Consider the following 16,644-nt stretch of genomic DNA (forward strand, 5'->3'; position numbering starts at 1 on the left):
TTGTCAACATGTTTATCCCTATAGTAGAAAAGAAAAAGCAATAAAGTTGTATAAAAGAGTTAAAACTGCCTTGATAGTAGGAACATTCTTCAATAGGATCTAACTTACAAATCTTAAGGACAACTTGGTCATCTGAATAATAATATGGGATATAAGCTTATTATATCTGCAACCCAAAGAAAAGAATTGTCTTAGCTGCCTGACATAATAGAAACAACGACATTCTGTTTGGAAGGGAATGATTAGGTCCTATAAAATTCTTGTGAGTAGATATGCTCAGTTCATTGTTTTTGCATCCCCAGTGACTAACACAATACACATAGTTGATGGTTAATAAATATTTCTTCATTGAATAATTCATAACCATCACCCAGGCATTACCAGGGTCTATCTCCAAATTAAAATCTTGTTCTCATTGAACAGGTCTATACTTCCTTAGGGTTGAAAAACAATTTATTCCTTGAGAAACAGAGACTGTATGGAACATGATGTGACTAAGGAAATTTCTTACTCTTTTATTTCTGTACTCAATTTTAGCTTCCAGGTATCCTCAGTAGTGCAGTGTTCTGAAAGAGACAGGCAGAGGTGAACGGGATCCAGCGTGCTGATAAAAAGATTTTGTGATTAATAACTCATTTATATAGTACCTTATTAACAATTTGTAAAGTGTTGCCCCCTTAACTACTCCTTGAGGTAAGTAGTATAAGTATTATTATTCCTATTTTCCAGCTGAGAAAACTGAGGCTAAGAGAGATTAAGAGACTGATACCATATCCCATGATTAATTTGTGGTAGAGCCAGGATAAAAATGTTGTCTTTCTGATTCCCAGATCAGTATTCCTTCCTATATTTATAAGCTTAACAGTTATCACTGAATCTGCCCTCTCTCTCACCCCTCTCACCAATCCATGTCCATTCTTCCTCTGCATAGCACTTCTTTCATCTTTCATCAAGATCCATGTTATTAAGAATCTAGATGTTAGTGTCCTGAGGCAACTAGGGTGGAGCAGTGGATAGAGTGCTGGACCTGGAATCAGGAAGACCTTAGTTTGAAACCTGCTTCAGTCACTGCAATGGTAATTGAAAATGGGGAGATCTTTCCTATAAGTTAATAGGCCCATGTGACCTGCCTGGGTCACATGGAAGCCTGAGTCACATGAGTCTGAGTCACAACTCACACAGGGTGGGAGGAATTTGCTGAATGGGCAAAACAGGAAGAGGCAGAGCTAGAGCAGAGCTGAGAGGAAATTAAAGAGCAGTCAGAGCTAGGAAGGATGCAGGCTGCTGGCTAGCATGAGTGAAAGAGCTTGTTTATGATTTTGTTTTAGAGGGCCTGCTTGTGATTTATTTAAGGGAGTTGGTTTGTGGGAAGCCTACAGGGCGAAGGCTTGGGGATGGTGTCATTTTTTGCATTGTTGTTGAGTATAGATTTTTGTTGCTGTGATGGATTTGGCTTTCTGGTGTCTGAATAAATGTTTTAGTTCTGCCTTCCATGTGGAGAGTCCGTGGTATTTCACAATTCAGAATAGCAGTGATATTCATGGCCACTGTAGGTGCTGTGAATATTGCATTGGCACTAGAAATGGTGACAGAGATGGGATCATGAAATATCAGACCTCTTTTTAGAAAGGCTGAAGAGACAGAAGAAGAAAATGACATCCCCAAGGGGAATGATTTGCTTTATTCCTTCCTGGCAAGAGAAAGGGCTAAAAGGCACAGGGCTCTGTGAAAACTGGGAACTGAAGCTGCAGAAGGGAGAACTCAGAGTCTTAGAAAGATATTTACAGGAAATACCCATGGAGTCAGGGAAAGAAATGGCTGGGCCATATAGGAGAGGCTGGGCTTTACTAATAGGCTATCAAATTATATGTAAAAGCAGAGACAAGCTGCTGGAGGAGAAGGCTCTGATGGAAAGGGAGGTGACTTGTTTGCAGGAGAAGCTTTTTATGCTGCAACATTCAAACTCTCCTTTAGAAGAGGAAGCTAGAGAGTTTCAGGTGAGGGAAGAAAAAGCTGTAGCTGGTTTGGCTCACAGGAGGCACAAAGTTAACAATAAGAAAGTGAATGGAGCCCTTGCTCAGGCTGGGCTTGATTTGGGCCTAAACGCAGGCCAGGAAGATGTGTGGGAGGAGAATGAGACACATGGCCAGTACTAAGAAGGAAGCTGGAGAATCAAGGGGACCATAACTTGTTTGGCAGGGTAATTGAGTATTTTACTCAGCAGGAGGTCTCTAATATTTTGAGTCAGTTCACCCAAAGGATGGAAGAATTGTTAGTACCTTGGATGTTGAGAATCAGTGAAAAAGATAAATTTCCTGGAGAGAGAGAAGAGTAAGTAGACAGCACATTTAAAGTCATAAAAGATTGACATTGTTTACTGCTCTACTGAGAGTAGGGGTAGGTTTTGCAAGAATAAATGGCATTCCAACTACTGAACTATATAATGTATCGAGGAAAGAGGCTTGATTTTAGACTGAGCAGGGAGGTAGGAGCAGCCTCTGCAGATCATTCTGAAACATTGTATCCAGGTTCATCACATCTGCAGGGAGAATAGAGGAAGGGGTTTTGGCCCTGCCCCAGCTCAGATTAAACAGGGTGTCCCTGTAGCCAGAATGATGACCCCAGGACTGCAAATTGGAAAATAGTAAACAATAGTGAATGAGGCTATGATAACGGATTCCTGGACTCCAGAAGCATGGTTGACCCTATATCTACCCTGCTTCTGGGTATTGTCTCTCTTTCTTTTTGACTTTTTGCCTGTTCACCTTGTTTGTCAGACTTGTTTTCTGTACCCTCCATCTGCAGATGCCAGATTGCTTAAATCAAATGTCATCCCTTATCTATGACTGTGATGTGTCACTCCTAGACCTGGCATCAACCAAGCTCTGGATGCCAGCTAAAAGAATGACCTCTCAAATGGCACCTCTTGTGGCAGGGACAGCTTTACGGCCAATCTCAGCAGGAAGTAGCTATGGAAGAAGAGCCCTTCACCCCTTACCCCAAGGGGGAATGATGGGGTGTTTGTACTCAAGCCCTACCCTAAGATATTGTTTTATGTGCTTATTTTGTGTGATCCATGTTATGCTGTTGTAAAGTTCTGTTGACACCAGTTGCCCCACAGATCTAGGTAATGGATAAGAAAGATCTTGGAGACACATGTAATGATAATTTAAAATGCAGAGATCTTTCATCTAAGTTAATAGGCACATGTGCCCTCCTGCATTTCATGAAAGCCTGAGTCCCATGGAGCCTGTGGTGGGAGGAATTTGCTGAAGGAGTGGAGGAAGAAGAGGCAGAGCTGGAACAGAACTGAGAGGAAGTAAGTCTTGAAAGCAGTTAGAGCTAAGAAGGATGCAGACAGCTGGCTAGTGTGAGCAAAAGGATTTGTTTGTGATTTTGTTTAAGGGAGCTGGTTTGTGGGAAGCCAACAGGAGGACAGCCTGGGGATGGCGTTGTCCTCTGCATTGCTTTTGTGTATAGATTTTTGTTACTATTTGGCTTTCTGGTGTCTAAATAAATGTTTTGTCTCTGTCTTCCATCTGGAGAGTCTGTGGTATTTTGTGACTCATAATTGTGCCTGGATATTCATGGCCACCATCGGCACTGTGAATGTTGCATTGGTGATACAGACATCTTGGGCAAATCACACAAACTCTCTCAGCCTCACTTTCCTCGTCTTGGAAAACGGAGATAATAATAGCCCCTGCAATACAGGGACTTCTTGTGAGGATCAACCGAGTTAGCGTATGTGAAGTGCTTAGCAAACTTAAAAAATTTACTATATGAATGCTATCTGTGATTATCATAGTAATTACTACTTACAGGGTATTTTTGCCCCTCCTTTCTCCCATCATTATACAATTGTCATAGTAATCTTTCTTACCGACAACTCTAGTCATGGTATTCCTCTCCTCAGAAATATTCAGTGGCTGCCTGTTACCTATCAAGGGAAGTAAATTAACTAGTTTGGCATTCAAAGCTCTCATCTTACCCTTTTGTTCCTATATTATTACTCTCTCACCTTCTACATGCTACTCAAACTGTACTGCTCTTTGCCCTTTGAACACATACTGCGCTCTTCCACTCCCATGATTTTGGCAGTGTCAGATTATTAGGTATCGGAAACTTAGGTAATTGTTAGGTAATCAGAAACAGTTTTGTTAATGGAAGTGACTCTAAAGAAGATATATTACCATATGCTTTGCTAATGGACCCAAAGGACCACTAGGTCTTTCCATCTGACTTGTATCAAAAAGCTTTCATATTTGCCATCTATCCTAATAGAATGTAAGCTCTGTGACAGCAGAGATTGTCTCACTTTTTAATTTGTAACTCTAGAGATGGGAATAATGCTTTGCATACAGTAATTGCTTAATAAATGCTCTTTTCGTTCATTATTTCATTCTTTGCCTGTTGAAATGCTACCCATTTTAAAATTCAAACTCAAATGGCACATTCTATGGAATGGAAAGGAAACCTATCCTGCTTCTTTGTCCCAACCTCCAATGTTTGTCTCTTTGACCTCACATAATATTTTGTTTTGTAAATCCCTAATGCATTTATCATGTGATGCTGCACTGAGATGACACATATTGACTGTGTTAGCCAGGCTGGCAATTTAGGGGTTGTACTAAACTCTTTACTCTGTCTTGGCTATCATACCCAATTTGTTGCCTATCTATTTTACTTTCATATCATCTCTCCCATACACCTTCTCCTCTTCTCTGACAGTGTCTCCACTGAAGTGCAGGCCCTTATCACCTCCTGCTTGATCTCTTGTCAAAGGATGGTCACCCTGCTACAAATCTCTCCCCGTTCTAGTTTGTCCTCTATTCAGTTGACAAATTGATATTTCTAAAGAGCAGGTCTAATCATGTCATTTCCCTATTCAGTAAAGTCCAGTGGCTCTTCATCATTTCCATCACCCTCTGTTAGTCCTTCACAGCCTACCCCAACACCACCTTTCCAGTCTTCTTACACCTAATTCCCTCTCTCTGTCTCTCTGTCTCTCTGTCTCTGTCTCTGTCTCTCTGTCTCTGTCTCTCTCTCTCTGTCTCTGTTTGTCTGTCTCTCTCTCTGTCTCTGTCTCTCTGTCTGTCTGTCTCTCTCTCTCTCTCTCTCTCTCTCTCTCTCTCTCTCTCTCTCTCTCTCTCTCTCTCTCTCTCTGTTGTTGTTGTTGTTGTTCAGCCATTTTAGTTGTGGTGACTCTTCATATCCCCATATTTGAGGTTTTCTTGGCAGAGATATTGAAATGGTTTGCCATTTCCTTCTCAGCCCAAGGTCAAACAGCTAGTAAGTGTCTGAGGCCAGATTGGAACTCAGGAAGATGAGTTTTCCAGATTCCAGGCCTGCCACACTATCAACAGTAGCCTTTATTTTCCCCTACCTAATCTTCAATCCAGTGACACTGGCCTCCTTCTTGTGCTTTGAGGGTAAGTGAAACAATTAGTACTGAGTGAATTAAAAGATTGGATGGGGGTGGGGGGGTGGCAGAAATGGTGAAACAGACCAAATTCTGTGGTTCTTTACTTTATAAGTTTATATATCCCCTAACAAGTAGGAAAAGACTCTGCACATTCTAGTCATTTACTACATTTTCATGTTTCCATATGTTACACTGCTTTTGGGTTTAGGTAAACTGAATCAGAATCAGATGGGTAAGACCACAGAAAAAAAAACTTCTACAATAGAGAGCTGGAACCAAGACCTATGAAAAATAGAGTGTTAACCATTTGAAAGAGCTGAAAGAAAACTTTTCTCACCTTTTGTCCATACTCTGTATTTCTTCTCCATGTCAATTTTTTTTCTTGAAAAAACAAGACTTGATAACTATGAAATGAGAAGAAATGGTTTAGTCTCTAAACCATACTAAAGGACTGATTGCCATAACAGCTAGTCAGATCCTTGTTTGAAAGTCTTGAAAAAAAATCTTTTCTTCTCAGCAACATAACTGCCAGTGTAACTATGTTTTATGATATCCAAACCTTAGCTCCATCTTCCTTACTATTGGGATTGGGTAAAGGGTACTTTTTGTCCTTCAGGGTTTCCAGGACTACCCCTCCTCTCACTTCCATCTCTCTCCTATTTTAGAGAAAAGATCTAATAGATTCATTTGCATAAATGACAAAAATCTTACTACTAAGTAACCACTAATGTATTTAAATTAGTCATTTAATTGACATTTTAAATAAAGGTCCAGGTTTAAGCTAAATGGATGAAGCCTGTGTAAAGAGAAATTCACATTTTATCCAAGAGTCAAAAGAAATATTTATTGGACAGGGATGATCTAAATTAAACCAAATTATATGAGACCAGATCTAAGTAATAATTATTTTATTTTACGGAATAAAAGCCAAACCCACCCCATCCTCCAAACATTAAAATAGATAAGACTTTTATATGTATATAATATATTTTATAGATTTACTTTTCTATATATTTACATTTTTTTACATTGTTTAAATTTGTTTTGAAGATTTATTTATCTTCCTAATAATAATAGGAGGTGCATTTTGTAGATTTCCTGAGGAAAAAAATCAATTGAAAAAAGTTTGGTTATCTATACCAATGTATTTAACCACAAGGCCTCTGTTCCCAGCAAGGGACCTAAAATCACCCTGACATCATAGAGCATCATCTGTCCATTGTCCGGAATGGTACTAGCTATCTTTAGGGACCAGTCCAGGCAGGATAGATTCAGAAATGGTCCTTTTTATGAACTCTACTATTACACAGTATACAAGTAACTTCAACTTATAACTGTATTAGGCCGTTTTCTGTTGGTTTTCACCAACTAGAATGAATTTGCAAATATATCATAGGTAAAGCTAGAATTTGTAAGTGCTTTTCTGGAGCCTTTGGACATAAGGTAAGAAAGAGGCAACATAACTGAGTTTCCATGACTAATATAGAATTTAAATCAAATTTTCAAATGAATCTGAAGGAATTCAGACTCTAAGAAAAACAATCCACTAAGGAAAGGAAATTCTCTACCGTACCTCTCTCTTTCTCTCTCTCTCTCTCTCTCTCTCTCTCTCTCTCTCTCTCTCTCTCTCTCTCTCTCTCTCTCTCTCTCTCTCTCTCTTCTCTCCCCCAACTCTATTTCTCTGTCTTTGTCTGTGTCTTATTTATCTCTAGGTTTCTCTTTGTGCATAGATAAGTATAACCTATGTGACAGTGATAAATTCAGTTTATTGGGGAACTTCTTTGCAAGACCAGCCATCAAACAAACACTGTCTTTTATTGTCTAGAGAGTTGAAAGAAAATAAGAGAAATCAGAGAAATCTAACAAAGTCCAAGTTATGTAAATAAAATATATATCTCAAAAAGCATTTATTATATATTATTTTTATTTGTGGTCTCATTAAATATTTGCTCAATATATGAACGAATTTCTTATAAACTATTTCTAAATTGATACCAAGTAATTATAATCATTTTTTCTTAAATATTGCTTTTCTTAAGGAAAATTATCTTCTAAGTGTAGTGCTTCTCACATGGCTGACATACTTCTACTATTGAACTCAGACTTCTTTCACCATCATTGGTCCCAAAAGAATTTCTAAAACACATCCTGGAGGACCTCTGGAAATGCAGGCTTTTTTTTCCTGCCTAGCCCTAGCTCTAATTGGCTTCTCAAGAGTAAAATCTTCAAGAATAGTCAGAAATAGGTTATTCCAGATGTTACCAAGAGAAGGAACCTACACCAGACTAGTTCCAAGTGGTTTTGGTGAGTACAAATTTACCCGGTAAAGGGAAAGAAAAATATTGATGAGTTGCCAATAGAAATAACCAAGGGAAAGAAAGAGCAACCAACTAGCTCTCCGGAAGTGGGGGTGATATGGTGGGGGGAGGGGAAATAGCACCCTATTCTGAAATTGTTGTGTATTGGGGAAAAATAAGTAGAAAATGCTTCATCAAATACCTACAGCATACTTGAACCACCAGGCCTCTGTCCCCAACAAGGGACCTTGTCCCTTCATGTCAGCATTTCTGACATCATAAAGCCTTAGCTATCCATTGTCCAGAACAGCCCTGCACAACTTGGCAGCAGGTAGGGGCCAAAATTAAAATAGGCTAAACTTCTTTGGGCTGCAGATAGGTTTTTAGCAGCTCACTTTCCAAGTAAAGGTATAATTAATGATTAAGCTATTTTTTTAAAAAAAGGGAAATTTTAATTAATATTGATTAGTAATACCTATTAAGATTTTTATTTATCATGAAATCACATTAATGTTAAAAAAGTTTGTTTTAATACATTTTTCAGATTTTCCATAATAGGCCATATTACACTTTATGTCAGCTGTCAGTTTGTCATACTCCAGAATCATGTTTGAAATCTAATCTATTCCTTTAGAAATTTCTTTAGAAATCTGAAAGCCAACCTTAGTAGTGACCTCATTTTCTGAGTTTAGTTTCTTGAAAAACTGTTTTTCCCCACTAAGATTTTCCAACAGTTTGGATGCTTTGTTTTTCATTGGTGTCCAGTTTGCTGAAGTCAGGATGTTTTCATTAGAAACGGCAACAAAGATTGCTTTCCTTTAGGACAGCTATCGCTCCTCAGCAAACTAGGCGCAATAGTTTGTCTCTCATATAAGTAAGCAAGTATCTGTTTGTCCACTCCAGATTAAACACACTGTGTTCTACTTCAATCCTCCATTTCTTTTTATCATCCATTTTACAAAATCACCCCAAAATCTTTCATGTTTGAACCAGAAAATCTCCGCAACCACCACTCACGTTCAAAGAAATAATGAACGGAGTGTCTGATCTTGGAGACAGCACCAGACACTCATGTAACTTGGATGGCAGCCCCATAGCATGGGAGGGGAAAGCCCTCCTGCTGTTTCTCCTCATCACATGGGGGCTGCACTCACTTTGTCCCTGTTCAATACCAATAATGACCAAAAATACAGTGAAAAGATATGTCTCACACCTCTCAAGCTGGAGACAGACAATGGAGGGTTGCCATGGGTCACCTGATAAACAGGAGAGAGTGCACGGTGGCTACCCACCTGCCAAGTGACATGGAGGGCACAAGAGCGACTAGTGGAAGTCAAGTTAAGCAGGGCATGGATAAAGTAATTGTTACATCTTTACTTTCTTTTATAGCCTCTACGTTTTTTGTCAGCCAGCTGAAATCCTTTGGTGGGAGTCCCACAGGCTGTATATTTTGTAGCCCCGGTCTAGAATGTCCAGAATCTCTGACGTCCAGTAAGTACAAGATTCAGAAATGGCCTTGTGTTAGTGTAATAGTAATTTAAATGGAAAGATTTTTCTCCTTCATTAATAGGCCCATGGAACCTGCTTAAATCACCTGGAAGCCTACATGTGGTAGGCGGAGCTTGCTGAAGGAGTGGAGCAGGACAAGTGGAGCAGAACCAGGAGGAAGTGAGTGAGTGGTCTGGGCAGAGGAGAGAGGATGTAGGCAGGCAGGCAGGCATGGCAAAGCGTGAGCGTTTGCTTGTGAGAAGGCCCCAGAAGAGAGGGGAGGCTTGGGAATGGCTTTGACTTCTGCAGTGACAATTAATGTCTATTGACTTCTTGGTCACTATGACAGATTTTGCTTTCTGGTTCTGGTATTTGGCTTTCTGGTGTCTAAGTAAATGTTTTTCTTCTGCCTTCTATACAGAGAGTCTTCCATACTTTGCTGGCATATTCATAGTCACCACCGATGCCGCCAATATAGCCTCGGTAATACACCTAAGGCATACAGAGCACAGGTGGCTCTGCCTTGGACGACGGCTTCCCAGATTGAACATTCCATTTCTATGCTTTGGTGCATTTGAATAAGCCATTCTCCATAACTAATTCATTCCTTCCACATTTAAGTCTATCTGAATACTTATTTTTCTCTGGGGCTCATCAGGTCCCTCCTCAGCCATGAAGCCTTTTCTGATCCCCTCAACTGATCGCTAAAGCTTTTTCCATTCTCAAATTACCTTGTATTATATTTACTTTCACTTTTATTTAAGTAGAAAGTGAGCTTCTCGAGGGCAGAGGCTGCTAACATCCAGCATGGTGGCTTCTACAATGTATAAAAGTGTTTATTGAATTGAAATACTTATGTCCTTTGGTCCTCACCAACTGGATATTCCCATAAGTCCTTTTAATAACTTTTGAAAAGTTTAAAATTCTTGAATGTTTTGTTCATTCTCAATTTCAGTGTCTTCTGAGGACACACTTAGTACCCAGGTCACCAAAGAGTCAAATTAATTCATGTTTCCATGGAGCCTATAGATACAGTTTAGAGAAAAGAGAAATTTAATATTGTTCTGTAGCCAACAGGTGGTAGTATATGCCAAAACTGGCTGAATAAAAGGAAAAACGAAAGAAGCCTTCACTCCTCTGTGCTTTTACCCTTTGAATCTTGAAAGTAGGTCATGTTCTTCCCCAGCTCTTCCTCTCTGCTTTCTCTTAGGGATGGCCTTCCTATGATCCATGTCTCTACTAGCCACTTACTCTAGAGAAGGGAGAAATCTTTGAATTTCTTAGAAAAGAATAATTGAGGGACATGAATTTTGTCTTTACCACCTGCATTTTTCTACCATTTGTCTGTTTATACGTGACTATAATTGCAAGCACCCAGGCACACCCAGGATGGCCTGTTAGCACAGGTTCTTTGATCTGCTTTTAAAGGAAAGGTACCTTTTAAAAGGGCTAACAATCCTACTTTTAATTACTTTTACTAGTTCAGGAGAAAGGTCAACACCTTGAATGGGGTAAAATACAAGCAGAGAAATTAGCAAAAGAGTAACAGACAGGGCTCCAGTTGTCTGAACGTAGCTATATTGCTATGCACTTTACACATCACTGGATAGAGGGAGCACAGACATCTAAGGGGAGCAGAGCCCTGAACGTATGGCTACTCAGAGTCTTGTGTGGGATGGCTCAGGTCCCTACATAAATCAATTACTCAGAGGCCTCTCAAAGTGATGACAGAAAATTGATTTATTCAATTCTCGAGAAGCGGGGCTAACCTGTAGGAGCAGGAAAGACAAAGACAAAGAAAAGGGCAGTGATGCATATAGACCCTAACGCAAGTCCCTCCTCCCCCACTGACCATTATCCTCATTAGCTGAGAATATGATCTTACATTCTAAACACGAAATCTAACCAATCCCTTTTGAAATGAAGACATTGAAGAATTATGTGAGTTTTGTCCAATCATTGAGACCCTAATACACTACACAGTTTTGTATCCTTATATGGAACTATTCTAATCTAAAAATATTGTAACCTTGAGCCTCTAGGTCTTACCTCACCCCTGGGAGAAGAATTACAATCTGAGAAATCTTCACTAAACCTATCCCACTCAATCCCTCCTCTTATTTATTAACCTGAAGACTTCTCACGGATATTTCAACCACAGTTCTGTAACATGATCTCACACTGTCTGTTAATCTCCTCATCCCAATCAGGATCATTCCTGTCTCTTGTCTCCACAGGTGCCCACCCTTCCTTCTTTAGTATCATCAACTGAATGGCTCCTTCGGTCCTCTCTTCTACTCCAGCAAGTTTTAGTAGAGAATTTCTAACTATTTTAGTAATAAGTGAAATCAAACAAGGTAAACAAATAGGAAGTAATATGACACCACTAATTGCTATGATGCCAAACCACAGTAATCTCTTCCACCAGCTCCCTTCAAAACAGGACCACCAAGACGTATTGAAAAGGGAGCTCCAAGTTTGTACAGGAACATGAGCAACCTTCCTGATATTTTTGGTGATCTCTTTCACTATTCTTCCATTATCATCAATTTTTAAGCAACATGTGGATAAATTGAGCTTTCCACAAACTCCCCCTTCCTCTGCAAGTAAATAATCTATGTTCAACCTATGTTGCAGTACTGCTTCCCTAGTTTGTGTGGCTTGATCAGCCAATAAGTCCAAAGCCTTTGCTGTTTGATTGGTTATAATTTCAACTACTGCTTGGAGTCTGATTAGTCTGTTTAATAGATATATAGGGGTTCTATAACCCCAGCTCCCATCTTGAGCCCAAGTTGCAGGCCCATACTCTCTGATTATCCTCCCAGGAGGCCAAATATCACCCCACCCATTTGCATTTCCAGTCTGAGTGAGGGAGGTGTCAATGTTCCTCTTCCTTTTGGCTAGATCATCACATAGAGAGACCCCTAGATGCTGTTTCCCTGATTCAGGCAAGAAAAAGAATTTAGGTCTCACCAATCTAATGTAACAAACACCTCTCCAGTTTAGCGGAAGGTGAGTATAAGCTGTCTGTCCACATATCCAATAATGTCCTCTCAAAGAAGGATTTTCCTCTAGAAGCAGTCTTACTCTATAATCCACAGCCGGAAAGTATTTCACATCGTCCGGACCTAATGGTCCCCTTTTCAGGATCTCTGACTTGCACTTCCATAGTTGTTGTTTATATTCTGTGTTATTCTTAGTACTATTCATATGTATGCAACTCCACAAACATAGTCATGACCCCCTTCACATGGTTTTCTGGGATCAGAGGGGTTGTAAAACTTATACCCGCAACTCCTGTGATATTCCCCTTTTGTTCTCTCCTCGTATGAAGAGGATGGGAAAAATAAATGGGTACAGGGAATCACCCTACCATCTGAGCAAGTGATACTGTTCTGATCCCATCTGTTTGCATACTGGGCACAATCAATACGAGCCAGGGTTTCTGGTCTTCGTGTGAATGTCCACTTACAATTACTTTCTCCCAACCATGTCTCCTGCGGTTCAGGTCCTGTTTAATTTAAACAATGTTCACCTGGAACTGATTTGGACAAAGACCATTGGTGTTTCTCTTGGCTTGTCCAGAATCTTGTTCCATCATGTACTACAGATCTATTACTTAAAATCCAGACTGAACTCAGCGGTACTGCTACCCATGGCCATTGACTTAACCACTGAGGTCCTCCACAAATCCAATAATCGGATACCTTAAAGGTATCCACAATGGTCTGAATTAGGTCCAGGAAAGTATTTTCAAGAGTGGGGGGGGGGGGTTGATAACTGGGGCCTGGTGCCCCAGCAGTGGGAGCAGGATCATACCTAAAAGGGACATTCCCAAGGTATTACATTTTGGTTGCATTGTTCCCAAGGTTTGTCAAGTCCACACAATCTTAATAGAATAGTCCTGCTTAGATATTGTGGTAAATGGCTTAGGACAATTGCTGAACAGAGAATCTTGTTAAGAACAAACAATAATAATCCTAGTATAGTTCCCCAAATAACAAAACTTATAATGAATTTATATATATACATATATATGTATATATATATATATATGCCTCATTGGCTATCCCTTTCCAAATTCTGTGTGTTCTCACACATGCTTCAAATGGAGCTTTTAATACTGACAAAGTGTGTCTCCCAAGCATGAAGCTTGAGAGTTTAATAACTAATAGTAATAATTATAAATGACAGTAAACAACTTTAAAATTTTTAAATGCAATAACCTTCCATAACTTTGTCTACTGGCTTCCCAATCATGCTAAACATTTTCTGAACTGGGATGGGGGAATAGATAGTTCAAGGTTCAGTCTTACCCATATTCCTCCCCTCCTCTTATTTATTCCTGTTTCCACACCTAAATCCAATCAATAAATACCTCTTCACATTCTTTCCCTTATGAATCCTTCCCTTCATCTATCTCCCTTTTATATGAATATGGGAAGGAAGCAAAGTTGACTGACACATTAGCAAATTACAGGGGGCAGTCCCCTTGTTATAAGCACAGATACAGAGATTTAAATTAATGAACTGTCCATTTAGAGGTTCCATCTCATACAGCACTCTGGGGAGAAATATCATCTTATGCAATTTTCTGATCTGGATGCTCCTTCAAACAGTCGTCAGCACAGCATCTCAGCATCTTCTTTTCTTTATCTTCTTGTAGAAATCCAGATGTCCACTCTCCTACAGAGCTGAGCTTAATACCATCTTAGATTACCATTCCTATCATTCTTACAAAAATCAAAACTGAAACTTTGACAAATTGTCATTTAAAAAAAAAGAAAAGAAAATTCATATTAAAATGCATCTTCTCTATTTCACAGTAAGTCAATGTTCATTCCCTCATTAGGAAGATGAGATTTCACTACGGAGTCAATACCAGGCTCCAGTACTTATATAAATACAATAAATAATCATTTTTAACACAATGCATATCACATCATAAAACAATTCCAACTTCTGATCATGTTATGCTTCTTTTAAAGCATTTACAATATAGTCCACAAACCATTTTTTATTTAACATTAACCAACTAAGACAAAATAATAACTATGCATGCTAGTCTCACAAGCTCTTGACCTAATCATCTCCACACTATTACTAAGAATTAGAGGACCCTAACTTATTGTTGTTGGTCTAAAGTCCTAAACCTGTTAGCTCAATTGTAGACTTAACCCCAGATGTTCCCCTACCAACAATCTATTATTCAACAGATCTGGTATTATTACTTACAAAACTTCTGATTTTAGGAATTTGCCACTAAGAGTAGGAACATTGCAGGGAAACAACATCTCCCTCACTTCATGTCAATTCCAGGCAGGAGTAGATTGTCAACTGGAGTTCAGGCAGGCTTCAAGTCTGCCAGGTGTCAGTGGGGAAATTGAGTCAGGAGAATCCTACCTCAGCTCAGGCTGAACAGCCGCTCTCCTAACCTTCCCATGAGATCACCTTTTTGCAGTTCATACCAGCATCTCACAGGCTTACCGGCATCATAGATCAGTAGCTCAGACCACCTCTCTTGCTATCCATACCTGGAGTTAGACTCAGAAGAACAGTCAGTTAATAGTCCCACAAAAATCTTAAAGTAGCAAGCTCCAATAATCAGTTTCAAACATGACTAATTTCACATTGGCCAAGGAACATCTTTTGAAGCAAGTCTTAAGTAGCTTACATACCTTTCTATACATGTTCTAGCTCCTGATTGAATAACAATCATAAGTCATTGCTCTAATAGATTTATATCTGTTTTCCAAATTACTTTATCCCTTTCTAACCCTGCTCAATCTAAAAGAATGAGCTACACATGTGATAAGTTCAAACACTAACTTGAATTTTTATGTTTATGTAATGAATTCAAATCAAAACAATCATTTAACTTTCAATGCCAAATATTCCCAGAGGCTACCTACCTCTAAGAAAATTAGACTGAAATTCTTTTTCCCAAACTGAAGATGCCTCTGATTTAGTCTCAGTATTTAATTCAGTCAATTGTTTTAATACTAATTGCTTTTACATCATTTTGTAACATGTAAAGATCTCATTCCAAGTTGGGACCTTTGTCCATTACCCCAAAAGAGTTTTAGTACCATTTGTCTAAAGGCCCTGGAAAACCTCACCTTGAAAATTCCTTGTTTTTTTTTCAATGTGAACCGACTCTCCTAAGGTCCACTCTATCACTATGCCCAAGTCTATTCTACTTCCCACTCTTAATTCTATCAGTCCAAATCTCCAGTTTACTGGCCACTCCCATCAAGACCACTCCTGGAGCTCCCAGACCACCTGGGCCCCCCCCCCCCCACTTTTTTTGTAAGGGATTCCTTTCCCTGAATCCCCCTGTAAATAAAATACAATTACAGTTAACTTTAAATCCCAATCTTGTTCTATGGAACAATGATACAACATCTATTTATTCCCATTAAATTTTAGAAAGAATGTTCCCAGGGATTTTATTTACCTCTTAAATCTTAAATTTGCCCTAAAAAGCCAATCACTGAAGATCATTTCTTATACATTTTCAAATTCTCACCAAAGCAAGTTCTATATACAATCTCCTCAGCTGTTGGGGCTGTACTTGTTACTAGCCTGAGGACTGCTTCTTTCCCCCACATATACACACAATGTACCACCTTTAGGTTTTAGCATTAGAATTACAAATGGCAAACATAATTTTCATAAGTGATAACAAATTGTTTTAGCTATGAACCTGAACAAATTTCAGATGACATCAATTGCATTTTCATATCCTATTAGAGAAACTAAATTCTTCCCACTTTTGTAACTTACAAATACAAATTGGATAGGTAGGCCTTCCAAAAACCCATACAAAAGATTTTACAAAGTATTTCTTAATACAGCAAATATTTCCTCTCTTACGAACAGTTTGCAATTTATCACAATCCCCTTGAAATTAATTGACAGAAATCACAATAAAAGACCTAAACCCAAAGCCTTTTCACATTTGCCCATAAATTTTCTTTTACAAACATAACTTTAGAGTAAATGCTTGATTCACGGCAAAAACAATTTTAGCTAAAATTTCCTTTTCAACAACAGAAATAAACTTTTAACATAATACATCCTCAGATGGAACAGGCTTGACAATCACAACTATATATATATATATATATATATATATATATATATATATATACATACATACATGTACATTTTTAAAGCGTTCACAACTATATATATATATATATATATATATATACATACATGTACATTTTTAAAGCATTCTCATTTTCTTAATAAGAATGCTACAAGGAAACTCTTACAAAAAAATTCATAACAGCTCTTTTTAACTAATTCATTAATTAACTTAACAGTGCAGTTTTTAATATGATATTTAGATGAATTACCTAAAAATTTAAACTTATTTAAGTTTACTTAAAACAAGCCATTAACCTATTCAACTCCTTTTTTTATATA

General features: G+C 38.6%; 1 long non-coding RNA gene across 1 annotated transcript; it reads right to left on the reverse strand.

The window, feature by feature from the left end:
* Positions 1-503: 503 nt before the first annotated feature.
* LOC140511147 (uncharacterized) lies at positions 504-5,849 on the reverse strand. Its single transcript, XR_011969447.1, has 3 exons — positions 5,763-5,849; positions 3,884-3,940; positions 504-566 (listed from the first exon to the last, which is right to left on the reverse strand). It is a non-coding gene; the product is annotated as an uncharacterized lncRNA (long non-coding RNA).
* Positions 5,850-16,644: the final 10,795 nt, after the last annotated feature.

The sequence above is a fragment of the Notamacropus eugenii genome, chromosome 6, assembly GCF_028372415.1.
Source record: "Notamacropus eugenii isolate mMacEug1 chromosome 6, mMacEug1.pri_v2, whole genome shotgun sequence".
Classification (NCBI taxonomy): Eukaryota; Metazoa; Chordata; class Mammalia; order Diprotodontia; family Macropodidae; genus Notamacropus; species Notamacropus eugenii.